Consider the following 16906-nt stretch of genomic DNA (forward strand, 5'->3'; position numbering starts at 1 on the left):
GTGCTTCCTCAGAGCAGGAAAAAGAAGGCCCTATCCAGTGTCTACAAAATGATTCTACCAGACCTAAGTGAAACAAAACCACTACACATCCAACATTGGGAAAGGGACCTCCATCTCGAACTCACAACGACACAATGGACCAGCTTAACGAATATAGCTTCTAAATATACCAAGTGTACAAACCATATAGAAAACAACAAGAAAATAATCTACAGATGGTATAAAACACCATCAGTACTCGGCAAAATGTTCCCAAACGTATCAGACAGATGTTGGCGCTGTAACACAGCCAAAGGAGATATGCTACACATATGGTGGACATGCCACGCATTAAAACCTTTCTGGCACGAAGTAAATCAGCTACTATCGGAAATCTTCGACACAACAACACACTTAAAACCAGAAATGGCACTGCTGAATCATGGATTGGATAACATAGCACCACCAAGCAGAAAACTACTCTTCCACATACTAACAGCAGCTCGCCTATTGATACCGCGACATTGGAAATCCACAGAAATTCCAAACAAGACACATCTAATTAATCTAATTGACTCCAATCTTGTATACGAAAGATTCGCCGCAACAACCTCTAAACAAGTGTTAACAGACCAACTCACCCACGAACTATGGAAACAATGGAAGCTGAAATCTCAGATCCTCTAAGGAAAACCCCCAAAAAAAAAAAAAAAAAAAACCACTGGCATAACTTGGATAACGAAGACCCTCAAAAACAACTCAAAATCAGCAAAAAGTAATAATCTTCAGCAGTTAAAAATCCCTCCCTACGGATGACAATCAACGGTACCCTTCCTTCCTCCCCTCCCCCCCCTTTCCTTCCCCTCTATTCACTACTCACCTTCTGAGACTCACCACTCCTCTTTTTCTATCTTCTCTTTCTCTTGAATATTATCTGAAAAACAATAAAAATTGTCAAATTGAAAAAAAAAAAAAAAAAAAGATAACAACATTGGCATTTTTATTGCTCAGCAATGTAGTAAAAGTAAAACATTTTTCCAATTTTGTTCTATAAATCAAAAGCCATATCCATGGCACAATAATCCCTAACTTTTATAAAACCCACATATTTTTCTTTAGGATCAGGAAAAGCTTCACGAACAGCAGCAAAAGCACATGATGGTATAGCAATGCGTACTCCTATTTCGAGAAAACCGTGTATCCATGAAGTGAAGCTTCTGTATGCAATCCTCCGCAGATTTCTAAATGCAAAAAGATAAAATGTATTAAATAAATATATTGTACATCGATTACAATTATTTTAAAACATTTTTTAAACAGTTATTACCTATGGTATACACTTATATCCTCTGCAATAGGTTGGTTGGTAAGCATAAGGTAATGTATATCAGCTATACTTTTGTCTAAGCACATGGTGTGAAACATCTGTAAGTAATACATGCACAATCTTCAGGAATTTCAAGAGCAACTGAGGGTATCTCTTGACAGCAAACACACTCACTTGTATACATAACTAAACAATGTCCACATTGACACCATCTGTTATTTCCTAAACGTGGATCAGGAATTATTTGCTGTGCATTGACCTCTGAAGAATTTTTCCTTTGTGGGTTGTCTGGAAAACAGGTATCCTCATCGGAGTCTGGGTAGTTTGACTGCAGCTCTTGTAACAGATTCTGTCTCTGTAAAACACAAAAAGTTTTAACATAGCATGTAGGATTTTTAAAAACATAAAATGTATGCCATATGAAAATAGATGCTGGGGTTGACAATATAAACCACAAGGCATTTAATTTAGCAGTAATGATCTGTGCCACCAAAAGATGCCCCAGTGGCTCCACATCTTTTCTTTGATTCACTGCACATGCTCTGTGCTGCTGTCACTTACTGAGCTTAGGGACCCACTCACAATATACAGTACACATAGAATAGAAATGTCACAATATAAGGCTCATTAGTAATTAATACACATTATTACTACATGGCAGCACAGAAACCAGTGCAATTAGCATCAGAATTTAATAATCAGCCCTGTATCATCAAGTTATATTACAGACAAACCTAATATTCTGCTAAATAAATTTCAACGACCCCTAACACACTTTCCAAGATCGTGACGCCCTGTCAAAAAAAATTGTGTACATAACACGCACAAAGAGAAGAACAAGAGTGCACAAAATTTGAAGTCAAACTGGTGACAAACCCTTAAGATGTAATTCTCATCTATTGGTAGTCCTGTAGAGGTAGATGGCACTGCTTGATCCATTTCAAATTCCCACTAAAGAAAAATCAAAACATAGTTAAAATTAAATTTGATTAGCATAAAGTAATTGTATAGTTAAATCTATTTTTTTTAAAAATTTACGTAAACTTTTAGTATGATAGAGAGAGTCATATTCATAGACAATTTGGAACTGGTTTTCAATTGAAACATTTTTTTAAATTTAAATATTGTTTTATTTACCAGCTTTCAATATTATACCTCCCAACTGTCCTTTTTTGCGAGGGTCAGCCCCTCTTGACAGCTCAACCCCTAGTACCGTTTTTGTACTGTAAAGTCCCTATTTATCTGCACTGAACAGCCAAAAAATATACAATGTTTCTAACTTATTCAGCTCTTGGAAGAGATCCCAGATTAGATACTTATGATACATTTGTAACAGTTTTAGATAAGATAAGAAGTTAAACTTAATTCACCCTCATTAGTAAAACTGTTATAAAATATAAAAAATCTACAGAAATATGTTGAAACTTTCATAAACTGCCAAATGTTGTATAATGGACATGGTAATCAGGGGGTGTGACTGCATAAAGGGTGTGGTCACAACAATTCGCCGAACTCTTTTTGTCCCTCTTTCCGTTTCAAGAATGCTAGAAGGTATGATCAAGATTACGATTTCAGCAATCTGGTTGATATGATTTAAATTGCCCAAGCAACCGTGCACTGAATTAAATCTGAGACTAGAAAAAGAATAAGGGGAGTCCTAGATATCATTAATAAGAATTACTATTAAAAAATATGTAGCCTTACAGAGCATTTAATTTTTAGGTTTTGAAAGCTGCAAAGAGTCACCAGTAGAAGGCAAATAATTCCCAAAATATAAAGAAAAAATTTAAGATTAATTGAAAAGTTGATTATAGTTATCCATTATAAAACATAGTAAAAACGTGAAGGTAAACCACCACTTTAAAAGGCTTCTGTATTTTAAATAGTATTTTTTATCCATATGGTATGGAAACACCTAAATAAGTCAGCAGCCTTTGACGTGGCTTCACATAATATTCACTCCAGTTAAATATCCTGTGGCTATACACATTTACTTCATAAACAAGTCACTGTGGCCCATAACAAGGTAATAATATAGCGATGACAAAAATTTCATAAGTTCATCAACACCAAAATTCATTAATATTCTAAGTATTTGTGTAGTATGGGTAGATGAAAGTTAGGCTTTTCATAATGAATAAATACTATAATAAACATACCATAGGAATCAATAGCCTTATGTTTGAAAACCAGAAATGTAAAATTTAATCTGCTCTTTATTATCAGGTACCCCCAAAATTATTATGCCCGCAATGGCTAACTTGCTTTCTCTAACAATAAAATGTAAAATTAAATTTCTTATACACATTTTTGTGTTAGTTATAGCAACGGCTTTATTCCAGCCCCTCCCCTATGGGCCTACCCCTTGACTATTGTCCCCATCACCATGTAGTTATTCAGCCTGGCTGTGTAACAAAAATGTGCTGTCATGTGATTAGCCATTTTCAAATAAGTCCAATACTAATACTAATGTTTTGTGCAACATATGGATCAATTGAGGTACTTTTGTGCTATCCAATGGGCCTCTGGTCTGAAATACCCTCTTGCTGAATTAGGGTTGCTGTCTGGTGTGTGTGTGTGTATATATATATATATATATATATATATATATATATATATATATATATATATATATATATATATATATATATATATATATATATATATATATATATTTGCTAGTTGTACATGCAGAAGTAAAGAGTAGAAAAATACATTAAAAGAACAAAGGTCAATACAATAATAAAATAAAAATAAATATCGCTCATATAATTCAGTAAGTAGTTCCCAATATATACAGCTTATTTTACATACATATAATACAAATAGTTCTAATGTATGAAGTGTTCCTTGGGTGCGCACCGGTTCCCAAAACCGCGTGCACGCTTCTCTCTATGCTAGTACCAGAACAACGCGCATTATCATCAAAATGCGCATGTGCGAGATTTTCTGTAGCTGGACTTACGTCATCGTGCAAGATGGAGGAACAATATGGTGCCTTCCTCCTCCGAAAATACAACGGATCATTGCGGACTAACGGATCCACTTACAGAGGTAGCAGAAGTCTACAATAAAAGGTTAGAAGATGCGGTCAACGTTTTTGAAGGTTATTTAAATACTTGTCAGAGGTGACAGGTCCACTTTAATAAACTTGTTTCAAATATGGGAGATGAGTGATATCCTTACAATGAGCACCAACCATTGTTTTTTTTTGGTGTGCTACCACTAGGGATGCACCGAATCCACCTTTTTGGACTCGGCGGAACCCCCGAATCCTTTGCGAAAGATTCGACCGAATACCGATCCGAATCCGAACCCTAATTTGCATATGCCTGGCCGAACCCGATTCCTATTTTGCATATGCAAATTAGGGCTGGGAAGGGGAAAACATTTTTTACTTCCTTGTTTTGTGACAAAGTCACGTGATTTCCCTCCCCGCCCCTAACTTACATATGCAAAATAGGATTCGGGTTCGGCCGAATCCAAATACTGCTTAAAAAGGCAGAATCCTGAACCGAATCCTGGATTCGGTGCATCCCTGGCTACCACCATTAATGTGGACATGGTCTTAAAAGTTCTTGTGGTAACATTGGTATGGTTTAAAGTGGGTGTGGTTTAAAAACAGGGCATGGTCAACACTGGCTTCAATTATCGACCCTCCACCACCAAGGCCATAAAAATTCTGGCCCTCGGTACTACAGAAGTTGGACAGCACTGGTCTATTGCATTGTTGAATAACTGGTTTGCAGATAATAAATCTGATAGCTATACCACTGCCTCTAATATAAGTGTTTATGGAGTACTTGTGTAACTCACTGTTAATTTGTTTTTTCATTTCAGTTTGCTTTGGGGATGAGGAAGTTCCATGCAAAAAAGAAACGCTCTCAGCAGTCACAGCTTTGAAGAGGATGTGGCGACTATTATAAATAGGACTTGTTCAGTATAATGAGCACTGGCTATTTGTCCATCAAAGATCTGACACCAATCTATTGGGACAAATGCATATTTTATTAAATGTACGCCTTTCATATTATTGACTGATATGGCTTTCATGCACAGATGGATATTGTTTATAGAGGGCATGAAAATTTAGTTTCTGATATAGCTGCCAAGCCAAATATTTACATGTCAAACTCTTCTGGAGAATGAGAAATTTCCACACCTGTGCACTGGAAAAGGAGTATCCTGGAGCCAGTTTTTTATGACTGAATAAAATGCATAAAGAGCATTTTTCACATAAACAACTCAATTCATTAGCACAAATGTTGCTTCTTGTAAAAATGTTTCTGATTTACCGTATATACTCGCGTATAAGCCGAGTTTTTCAGCACCCAAAATGTGCTGAAAAACTCGACCTCGGCTTATACGCGGGTCACCGGCCGCAGATGCGCTCCTTCCGCGGCCCCAACACACCTCCCTCCCAACCCGGAAACGTCAAGGCAACACGACGGCGAATTAGAACGCACGTGGAACGCGGAAGTAAGGTAAACGCGGCACATTGTTGCGGACTCAAGTTCTTGCGACAATGGAGGAGGATTGCAAAGCGAGGGATGGTTGGCGGAAGAGTTTATTGTCTTGGCTGCCGCACATACAACTTACTACTGGGGTTGTTCTGGCCGTGTTGATTTCTGTAGTAGTTTCGACTCCAGATAAGATAAGAACGATGATGTGGGACCACGGTTTGATTTAGAGCCTGGCTCGCCGGGATCCACAACAGGTATTTGCTTTGGCTTAAGTAGTTCTATGCGTTGCTACAAAATGTTGTGCGTTAAATAACTGATTCCCAGGAGGACCTTATTTCGGCTACACTCGTGTTCTATTCTTTTAAAGTGGGATTTCCGGCCTAACATCATTTTGTGTTTCTCTTCATAAGGAAGAAACTCGTATGTTAGGGCTTCAGAAATAGATAAACAAATGTTACTTTTAGAATACAGGTATTCCTTTAAAAGCACCAGTACCTAACCAATGCAGCTTTTAGAAACCTTCCAGTCTTTCATTATGCAAAAAGCAACTTTTGTACTTTAAGAGTTAGCACAAGAACTAAATAAGAGCTGATTTTTTATTTTTAGGGGTTCAACATGTTGGTCCTCCTTGGCTCCAAACTTTTGAGAGTCCTGAAACTACTAAACCCATCACAGTGCAGTGAATTAGTTTTTGCCTGAAGTCTCTTCCTGATTAGATAGATTTCTATGCCATAAAACATGATTACACATTTACACATTCACATTTTGAAATCTGACATGGGGCCCCTAGGCTTATACACGAGTCAATACATTTTTCCAGTTTTCTTAGGTAAATTAGGTACCTCGGCTTATACACGGGTCGGCTTATACACGAGTATATACGGTATTTGCATTCTCCATCTTATGTATAAAATATTTATCATAAACTGTATGTTCACCTTTGAGTTAACCTTTAGTATGATGTAGAGAATGATATTCTGAGACAATTTGTATTTGGTTTTCCTTTCTTATTATTTGTGGTTCTTGAGTTATTTAGATTTTTATTCAGCAGCTCTCCAGTTTTCAGTGTCAGCAAACTGGTTGCTTCGAAATTACCCTAGTAATCATGCATTGATTTGAATGAGAATATGGAATATTAATAGGGGAAGGGTCTGACTAGAAAGAGGAGTAATAAAAAGTAGCAATAACAATAAATTTGTAGCCTTACAGAGCATTTGTTTTTAGACGGGGTCAGTGACCCCCATTTGAAAGCTGTAAAGAGTCAGCAGAAGAAGGCAAATAATTCAAAAACTATAAAAAAATAAATAATGAAGAGCTGTTTAGAATTGGCTATTCTATAACATAGTAAATGTTGGTGAACCACCCCTTTAACTATATAGGAAGCAGACCCTTCTGATAAAGTTCTGCCTGGAAATCAAAGAGAATGGAGGGTTGTCTATATAAGAGTTAAAGCTTAAATACAGGTGCAAAGATCAACAAGTCCTTCCCAACAAAGGGCCAGCATATACAAAGTTATAGAATAACGTATGTCTACCCCTAGTTCCAGCCCTGCACCAATGCCATCTATTTGCTTCACATACATTTACAGGAAATATCCAGCCAAATAACACATTTTTTTATGCATGTATTAAAAAGTTTCAGCAACTGTAAACTTATTTGCAAATACAATTCAAAGCAAGAAAACAATGTATTATATTGCAAGAAATCAGTATTTTCATGCGTACTGAACAACAGAATGTACAGTTATGTGATAGCAACCAAGGAAATAACATTATTCATACTTTCCATATGTATAAACTAAGGATTACAGCTAGGTATCCAAAAAGTAAATGGAAAAAGAAATAAGTGAGATTGGTACAGCTGCAAAGGCCAAGCCTGGGAGATGCATCATTGTCTCCATTACTTTATCATTGAGTTGGTATAATGTGAAATAAAAAGGCCCTGATGGAAATATGCGAAGTGCTGCTGAACAATGAACTACTTTTGAGTGCTTATAGTTGCTATGTCTATTGGCTAAAGCGGTTAATTCATTACATCATTTTTATTTAAATGTAAAAACTGAAGCTTTGCCTGTGAATAGAACATACTTACAAGTATAACTTTTTATTTAACATAAAGTATATAAATAAAAATATATACATATGCAGTATTAAAGGAGAAGGAAAGCTACGGAGGCATTTTATTGCCAATATATTAGCTGTAATAGTGCAAGCTAGAATGCTATATTTATTCTGTAGAATGCTTTACCATACCCGAGTAAAAAGCTCTAGAAGCTCTCTGTTTGTTTAGGATAGCAGCTGCAGTATTAGCTTGGTGTGACATCACTTCCTGCCTGTGTCTCTTCCTGCTCAGTTATAGCTCTGGGCTCAGATTACAGCAGAGATGGGAGGGGGGTGGGGAAGAGGAGCATACTGAGCATGCTCAAGCCCGGGGCAAGGAGTCTGATACAGAAGCCCATGTGTACACAATAGAATAAAAGAAATGCTGTGTTTCTTTTGACAGCAGACTCAGAGCAGCATTACTTTGAGGGTTTACTGGTATAGTTACTGGTATATTTAGGTGGACCTTTCTGATAAGGCTTTCTTAGTTTTAACCTTTCCTTCTCCTTTAAAATGGAATCTATGAATAAGGCCTATGGTACACTGACAGCAATCGAATGTCCTTGCCTTCCCTTCATTTGAATTGAAAAAGAGCTGCCTATGACATTGCAGCTGTTGGACTGGGACTGTATGCAGTGTCGGACTGGGATATCAGGGGCCCACCAGAAAGCCTTAGACCTTGGGCCCACCAAAAAAACCTAAAACCGTGAGCCCACCAGAAAACCTTAGACAGTGGAACGTTCCAAACTATTATTCCTCCTCTACTCACTCAACCTCTTTATTCTCCTAGTCTTTTATATATACTTACACTATTCTCCCATTATTAAGCATTTTCCCCCATAAAGAAATAGGGAATGACCATGAAATAGGCCAAATGTTTAGAAACAAGAGGGCCCACTAACACCTGGGCCCACAGGGAGTTTTCCTGGTATCCCTGTGGGCCAGTCCGACACTGACTATATGGCAATGTGAAAATGTTGTTAAATTTGCATTTAATCCCAAAGAGGTTTAACCAACCTTTAACCAACAGGATACGGGAAGAGAAAATGAGACATACATTTCTAGCAAAGAAAAGCAAGGGAGAAGCAATGACTCAGCAACATACAGACATATTGAAAACGTGGATCGAGAAGAAATAACCCTACTTCAATGAAGTAGAACCATACAAGGCCTTACTGAACTGTATAACAGAGGAGGATTCTTGCAAAACAAAGCAAGAGAGAAGCAATGATTTCGCAACTTGCAAAAATTAGCAATTGAAAAAACCAAATCTGACTCCACTTTCTGCAGAAAAGGTGGCAGGAAAGATAGAAAAGGTGGCAAGGAAACGGAAGAAAAAGTAGAAAAAGACCACCAATACAGAACAAAATCTTTGCTCCAATAACAAAAAGAGGTCTCGACCTATTGTATAACAGAGAGGAAGAGAAATAAGGAATTAACATTTTCATAGCAAAGCAAGATAGAGACAACGGTTCCCCCACAGAAAACTGAACCTTATTCCACTCACTGAGGAAAAAAGAGAAGCATAAAAGCAAGCCAAAGAGGTGACAAGGAAACAAAGGAGGAATAGGAAACATATTATCATAATGTAAATAGAAAAACAGCAACAACAAGGACATAATTGTGTAATTGAGGAAAAGAGAAATGAAACATATACTTCCAAAGTACAGCAAAAAGGAACACAAAAGTGAACTCCACTCTCTTGAGACTGAGCATGAAAGCAAGCCCTCTACTATCTGCTTAAAGGAGGAATATACGAAAAAGATGACACCAGGAAAGAGAGACAAATTAAAAAACCAGCTGCATAAAAGAGGAAAAGAGAAATAAGTCACCCACCTAGCAACATACAGGACTCCAAATCTTGCAAACAAGAGTAACAGAAAAACCAAACCTGACTCTTAGTTTCAGCAACATTTGAGTGTTTTTGACAGTTTTATCAGCTCTACGAGATCAGCAATTGACATGAAATACTAAAGTGAAACAGACTTTATTTCCTTTGTAGTGCCACAATTAAGAGACACCATACATATACAATACAGTATGTTCTGCACCTGCCCTATTTAATGAGCACATGTTGAAAAGGGAGTATACTACTGTCTCGATAATGGGTTAATGTAAAATGGGACCAAAAACATTGCAAGAAAAGGTAGGAAAAATAATAACTGCCTAAAAACTAAGGTGGAGGAAAAGAAGAAGACAGAAAAGTTAATGAATGCTCTCAGCACCTTCCCAAAATAGTAGGGGAAATGTGGCATTCATTTACTACCAAAAAAGAGTAGAAAGGGAAAATACATTTAATTTGATGTTTTAAAGGGACTGATGACTGGATCCCTGAATTCAACCTGGCATTAAAACAATCAAACAGAATTAAAAAATCATGCAAGGCACTAAATATCTGGCTGAAAGAATCATTGATGCAAATCAAATGCAGTGGGAGACAGAAGGGTTTCAAACTTGCATCCATAGATTTATTCCTGAACCATCTGTATATATTAATTAGGGCAGCATAGAGAAACATTGGTTAAGATTAGACCCCATTGTATGACAGAAAATAAATGTTATAGTGTACTGGGAATGAATAATATGGAAATACTTGATGTAGAGCAACCAGGCCTGGACTGGCAATCTGTGGGTTCTGGTAAATTGCAGAGGGGCTGCTGAAAGTTGCCATAGACAGTTACTATTTAGTGGGCTGGTGGAGGGCTGTTTGGGCCTCTCTGTACCTGAAGTGGCAGGGCCTATTTTGAATCTCAGTCCAGACCTGCAAGAAAACACTGGTGACTATGGACTTTATGCCATTGCCCGTCCAATGGAACCTCCTCTGTAAGTATGATCACAAGAAAATGAGATCACACCTCCACTTTAAGAGTAGAAAGATTACTCCATTCCCGAAAATTGAAGATAACATTAAAGGAGAAGGAAAGCCTTTTGCAAAAAAACCCTGTACCCCCCACCTCACGTAGACCCCCCCTCCCTCCAGGCTAACTACCCCCCTGGGGTAATGCCCCATATGCCATACTTACCCCTCGCCGCAGATTTTTTCAGCGGAGTCCCACGCATCCATCTTCCGCATCCTCGGTAAACTGAGAGGGAGATCGGCAATTTCCGTGTAATTCCACGCATGCGCAGTTGTTGCAAACCGGCAAACTGCTCCAACTGCGCATGTGAAGAAATACCGATCTCCCAGTCAGCTTACAGAGGACGCGGAAGATGGATGCGTGGGAGTATGGGGCATTTCCCCGGGGGTAGTTAGCCAGGGGGGAGGAGGGGCTCTACGTGGGGTGGGGGGTACAGTGTTTTTTGTAAAAGCTTTTCTTTTTTTTAAATTCTGATTTATTTGAAAGTTTTAAATAGAGCATAAAGAAACAGAAAAAGAAATTCAGTTAATACACATTATCCCTTTTAACTCTTTACAGTCCGTATTACAAAGCTGTAATCGGGGCACCATTTCCACTCTGAATGTAAAGAAAGCAGGTGACGTGGATAAGATGAAACCGATAGAAGAAAGCAAGAAAAGAGAAGATCTTTTAGCTATTACACATATCTCCCACGTGGAATATCCTATGAGCAGGCGTCTCAGATCAGCCAGTCTAGTTTTACTATACAAAGGCGTAAAAAATGGTCTACTAAACTGTGTCCAATAAAACCATTTCTGATTATATTTCTCTATCTCTTAACTTGTGGGCTAGGAGCCAAAATTAGGCCCCATTGTATTTACAGTGGGCCTCCATGAATCTATGATTTTAATAGAAAATAGTCATTGATCAAGGTGATTTTAACTGGTTTTAAATTAAGTCTTGGGTCCTGAGGGTGATTCTCCAACTTAATTTGAGTAACCTGAGAAAGAAACACTGATTCAGACGGTTGAACCATAGTATGATTGATATGACTGCCTAGTGTAGTCAGGCCTATTGGGATCAGTGACTTGCATCTCACAAAACATTACATAGGTTATCTATATGTGATCTGCTTAGGTGTGCCTGTCTATATATACAATATATCTTCATCCAGGGAACCTTCCCTTGTGTAAGAGATTAAACTATTACACATTACACTATTTATAATCAGTTATGCCACAAAAGGGTGTAAAATATGGTGTATAACAAATGGCATATATATATATATTCAGACCCTGAATGTATCCATTAGATAGAATTACGTCAAATTGGCCAATGAACATGGTGTATTAATATGCTTCCCATATTTGTGGAACATCACTGCATAAAATCTGGCACATTTATGAATCTGTGTATTTTATTGTAGGTGTATGTAAAGCCCAATGTGAAACTCCAGCATACAAATTGCCTTTGCTAATTTTGATGCCTTTTTTACAGCACCATAGACCTGGCTTGACACATTCATTAACTGGAAAACATCAGGTAGAAAAAAACTCTAGCATAAGCCTCTGTGTAAAAAATGATATCAAAGATGGTGATGGACACCATGTTGTTACACATCCTCTTTCAAGCATGTACAGTTTGACAAGCCTAGATTTTATCTCTATAAAATTTTATCTCATTTCTTGGGCAGTGTGGAGCTTGAGTGACACCTATTGACAAAAAGGAAGATTTTTCACAATACCTTTCACTATAGTAATACTAATTGAGAAACATTTCTCAGTTTACATATTTACAAATTATTGTGCCTCTGGAGCCCAAAGGCTCGCTAGTTCTCTGAGCATTAACTGGCAGATGAAGGACATGTCCCAGTTTCAAGGGACTGAGTCCTAACATATACAGTATGAGCTTCTGAACCCAGGGACATCAAGTTTCAGTCAGGTGGAGAAATCAGCAATAATCGTTTATCAGTCCAACAGATGCAAATGCCTCATTGGCTGCTATGGGTTACCCCACTGGTCCAAATTAGCATCTTGTTATTAAAATAAAATTTGTCTACAACTTATGTTAATAAATATTATATATAGAGAGAGAGAGAGAGAGAGAGAGAGAGAGAGAGAGACCCAAAATATACCGGCCCCCACCCTTCCCAGCTATATGATCCCACTGGTATCTAATAAAAGGGCAATCAAGTTTGGGAGTTTTACTTTGAAAGCAGCTCGTAAGTTGCAGGTAAAACTTAGTCCCTTTGTAAAATGTATAATGAAGCAACAGAATTCTTAATGAATCAGATGAAAATTGAGCATAGGACTGGCAAGATATGGGATGACTTTGATGTAGTTGGCCAGCTTAAATATATTGCAATATATGGACAAACAATCCCTGTTTTGTTTAAAGGGTTTTCAGTAGCAGTATGCACAAAATGTCTCTGTCTTAAATATATTAATAATGGGTTGAGTGCAGAGGACTCTTGTATTTGTCTATATGTATTGTATGGTCACAGCCTCATTGTACCCTCCGCTTAATGTTTTTAAAAATTATATATATATATATATATATATATATATATATATATATATATATATATATATATATATATATATATATAATCTTATTGAAAAGATCCGCACTCCATTATGTGCAAAATTCAAAGTTCTTTTATTGTGTACATAAATCCGATGTTTCGACTTTGCTGGAGACATAGACAAAATAGGAAGATGCTGTTGCACACAGGGACTTGAAAAGATCCTTTATTTATATACATATATATATATATTTATACACACACACACACACATATATACAGTTTTTTTTTAGTTCATAGAGATTTACTTCATTCTGTGGCCACTAAAGCAAATAAAGTACTTGCATAAAAAAGGACATAAACTCAAGGGATAAAAACATAATCATGCCTCTAGATAAGTCCCTGGTAAGGCCTCATCTGGAGTATGCAGTGCAGTTTTGGGCTCCTGTTTTAAGAGGGATATAAATGAAAAAAAACACAAAAGGGAGATGTAAAAAGATGTTTATAATGGTGTTTTTGTGAATGTGTAAAATCATTTGCTGGTGAATATACCATCGCAAAGCAAAGGTTTGCATTAAAGGAGAATTAACGCTTAAAGGAAAAATTCAGTGTAAAATTAAAATCCAAGTAAATAGATAGGATGTGCAAAATAAAACAAGTTTCTAATAGTTTTGCTGTGCAAAATAAAACAATTTTCAATTTAGTTAGTTAGCCAAAAATGTAATGTATAAAGGCTGGAGTGACTGCATGCCTAACATAATAGCCAGAACACTACTGCCTGCTTTTTCTGTTATAAGATTATATGAATCAGGATAAAACATTATCTCAAGATGGTATTATATGGCACCACAGACTTATGCTGGAGGTGTTTGCGAGAAAAAGGAACATATTCCCATATTTGGTGAAATTGTGAAAGGGTTACTCTTGGCACAGGTTAAAAGAATAATATCACAACTATGCAGGCACAGGTGAAACAATACTATCAGTATTTATATTATATGGCACACATACCTCAAGAGAAATCTCAGATCCACTGACTAAATGCTGCATTCAGCAAGAAGTATGGTAACTGTTAAGTCAAAACCAAAAGATTTTATTAATGTAGATGATCGGTATAATGTGAGTGAGAATTTAAGATCTATGGAGGAGATTATAGCAGAAAAAAAAGAGAAAGCTTGTGCTCATTTTAAGATAAGGAAACTTAAATATGACAATATGAACTTGAATAAAAATATCTTATACACTTTAAGGAAATTGTATTTTTTAAGCTTAAGGGTGAAGTACTGGTGAATAAATGATATAAGCGAGAAGGGCCGAATCTCACAAGATAATTTATCTAATGCACTAATGCAATATACTAATAAAACAGTACACATACAAAATATGTTGAAGTTGTATTATTCTTTTTTTCCTTCTGCTTCTACAGTATATGATTATAATGGCTGCATTTGAGTTTATATATATATTTACTTGATCCCCAGTCCCTTTTCTTTTTGTACCCCAACAAGCCTCCCATTGGATGGAGCAAATTACACCAATTCATAGTTCAGGTATGGGATTCCAGTTTCAAATGGGAAGCCCGTCAGCTATAGAGTCCATTCCTAAGCCATCAGTTCGAATTTTTAAAAATGATAATAAAACAGTACCTTGTACTTGATAGCAACTAAGCTACATAAATCCATGTTGGTGGCAAGACCGTTTTATTGGGTTTATTTAATTTTTGGTTTCTATAAAGAACAAATAAATCAAATTGAGCACATAACATGAATGAGCTTATCCAGATTGGTTTTTATTTGATCCACATCACAATGACACTGGGCCATTCCATACTCATACAAAGGACTAAATATGCTCATAAACATATAAATCAAAATACACAGGCACCTGAAAACTGGGAAATTTCCTGATTTCCATAATTAGATCAAAATGGCCATCATATTATATCTGTGCCACTTGACAGCACTGCCTATGACATGTAACTACACTGTAACTCTCTCAACATTTTTACCAGCAGTTCATATATGGGCTCTCCACAGAGTAGGATTAGCTATCAGCATGCAATAACAACTACCTATCAGGCTAGCAATGACATCAACAACATGAATTATGTTCACAATGATTCTGACACTTCTGCACTCACAGTTTAGCTGCCCCCCCTTCTTATTTCAGATAGTGGTTTAGCCCAACTTCCTTACTGGTTAAGCTCTCTTTCCTAGTGTCCTGGTATTGACTGTGAAGCTCCATCCACCATATGTCTAAGGACACCTTACTGATTGGCTAAACACTTTCCCATCATGCACTGGTACCAGCTGTAGGAAAAACTGAATGTTGGCAAGAGAAGGCAGTGAAGGAAATAGGATTGTATCTCCCATCAGCAACAGCCAATCAGTCTGCCAGCTCAACATAATGATGTTTTGCCAGGTAAGGACACAACCAAATTTTCTTACCTCAAGGGGGTGGCTCTTAACATAAAGTTGATGGATTGGTGATGTGCCATTTGGTCTTAGGTTTTTATCAGAGCAATTTTTAGTTCAATCCCCAATTTGTGGATTTGGACACTGGGAACAGCTTGTGTTGCAACTAATGTCCCACCAACCCAGATCTAAAAGCATCCATGAGCAGCGTGCAAATACCTACTATGCCCCCTGACATTGCACTTGTATTAATCATGTTATAATGTATAAAATGTGTATAGTGATATCTCCAGTGAGACAAGCTGGAATCAGTAAGACTTTAGAGCAGGGCTTTCCAACCTGCAGATTGTAGCTGTATTTGAACTACAAAGTGACAGTTAAAACCAGTAGTGACAGTTACAAGATTGTCAGATGCAGTTTTAGAACAGAGGTAAGGGCAGTACAGATGCTCTAGAGGTACATATCAGGGGAAATAGCATTGCATTTGTACTAAATCATGTTTAAATCATGTTTAATGTATGTAAATTAACTTTTGGAATGTGGAGTCAGTAAGATTTTAGAGCAGGGCTTTCCAACCTGCAGATTGTAGCTGTATTTGAACTACAAAGTGACAGTTAAAAACACTAGTGACCGTTACAGGATTATCAGATGCAGCTCTAGATGAGAGGTAAGTGCAGCACAGCTACTATAGGAACACATATGATGGAAAATAATATTGCATTTTAAACTGAATCAGGTTTTAATCATGTTAAAAGTGTGTAAAGTAACTTTTCCAGTAAGGCAATGTGGAGTTAGTAAGTGCAGCATGATTGTCAGATGCAGCTTTAGAACAAAGGTAAGGGCAGCACAGATGCTCTACAGGTACATATTATGGGAAATGGCATTGCATTTGTACTAAATCATGTTTAATGTATGTAAAGTAACTTTTTGAATGTGGAGTCAGTAACACTTTAGAGCAGGACTTTCCAACCTGCAGATTGTAGCTGTATTTCAACTACAAAGTGACATTTAAAAACACTAGTGACAGTTACAGGATTATCAGATGCAGCTCTAGATGAGAGGTACGTGCAGCACAGCTACTATAGGAACACATATGATGGAAAATAATATTGCATTTTAAACTGAATCAGGTTTTAATCATGTTAAAAGTGTGTAAAGTAACTTTTCCAGTAAGGCAATGTGGAGTTAGTAAGTGCAGCACAGACATCCTAGCGACACATTTTGGGGAAAATAATGCATGTGTACTAAATCAGGTTTAAATCA

General features: G+C 37.0%; 1 long non-coding RNA gene across 4 annotated transcripts in view; it reads right to left on the minus strand.

Moving 5' to 3' along the window:
* Positions 1–16906, minus strand: part of LOC121393667 — a 111493-nt gene that overhangs the window by 19603 nt on the left and 74984 nt on the right. The window contains exons 5-10 of one of the 4 annotated variants that reach the window (XR_005961233.1): positions 14241–14298; positions 4272–4371; positions 2183–2257; positions 1481–1661; positions 1157–1220; positions 860–913 (exon numbers count right to left, since the gene is read on the minus strand). This is a non-coding gene — a long non-coding RNA (uncharacterized LOC121393667). Of the gene's footprint in view, positions 1–859; positions 914–1084; positions 1221–1480; positions 1662–2182; positions 2258–4271; positions 4372–14240; positions 14299–16906 lie in introns of all 4 variants that reach the window. The other 3 variants (XR_005961232.1, XR_005961234.1, XR_005961235.1) reach the window with 3 other exon arrangements.

Source organism: Xenopus laevis, chromosome 5L (genome assembly GCF_017654675.1).
Source record: "Xenopus laevis strain J_2021 chromosome 5L, Xenopus_laevis_v10.1, whole genome shotgun sequence".
Lineage (NCBI taxonomy): Eukaryota > Metazoa > Chordata > Amphibia > Anura > Pipidae > Xenopus > Xenopus laevis.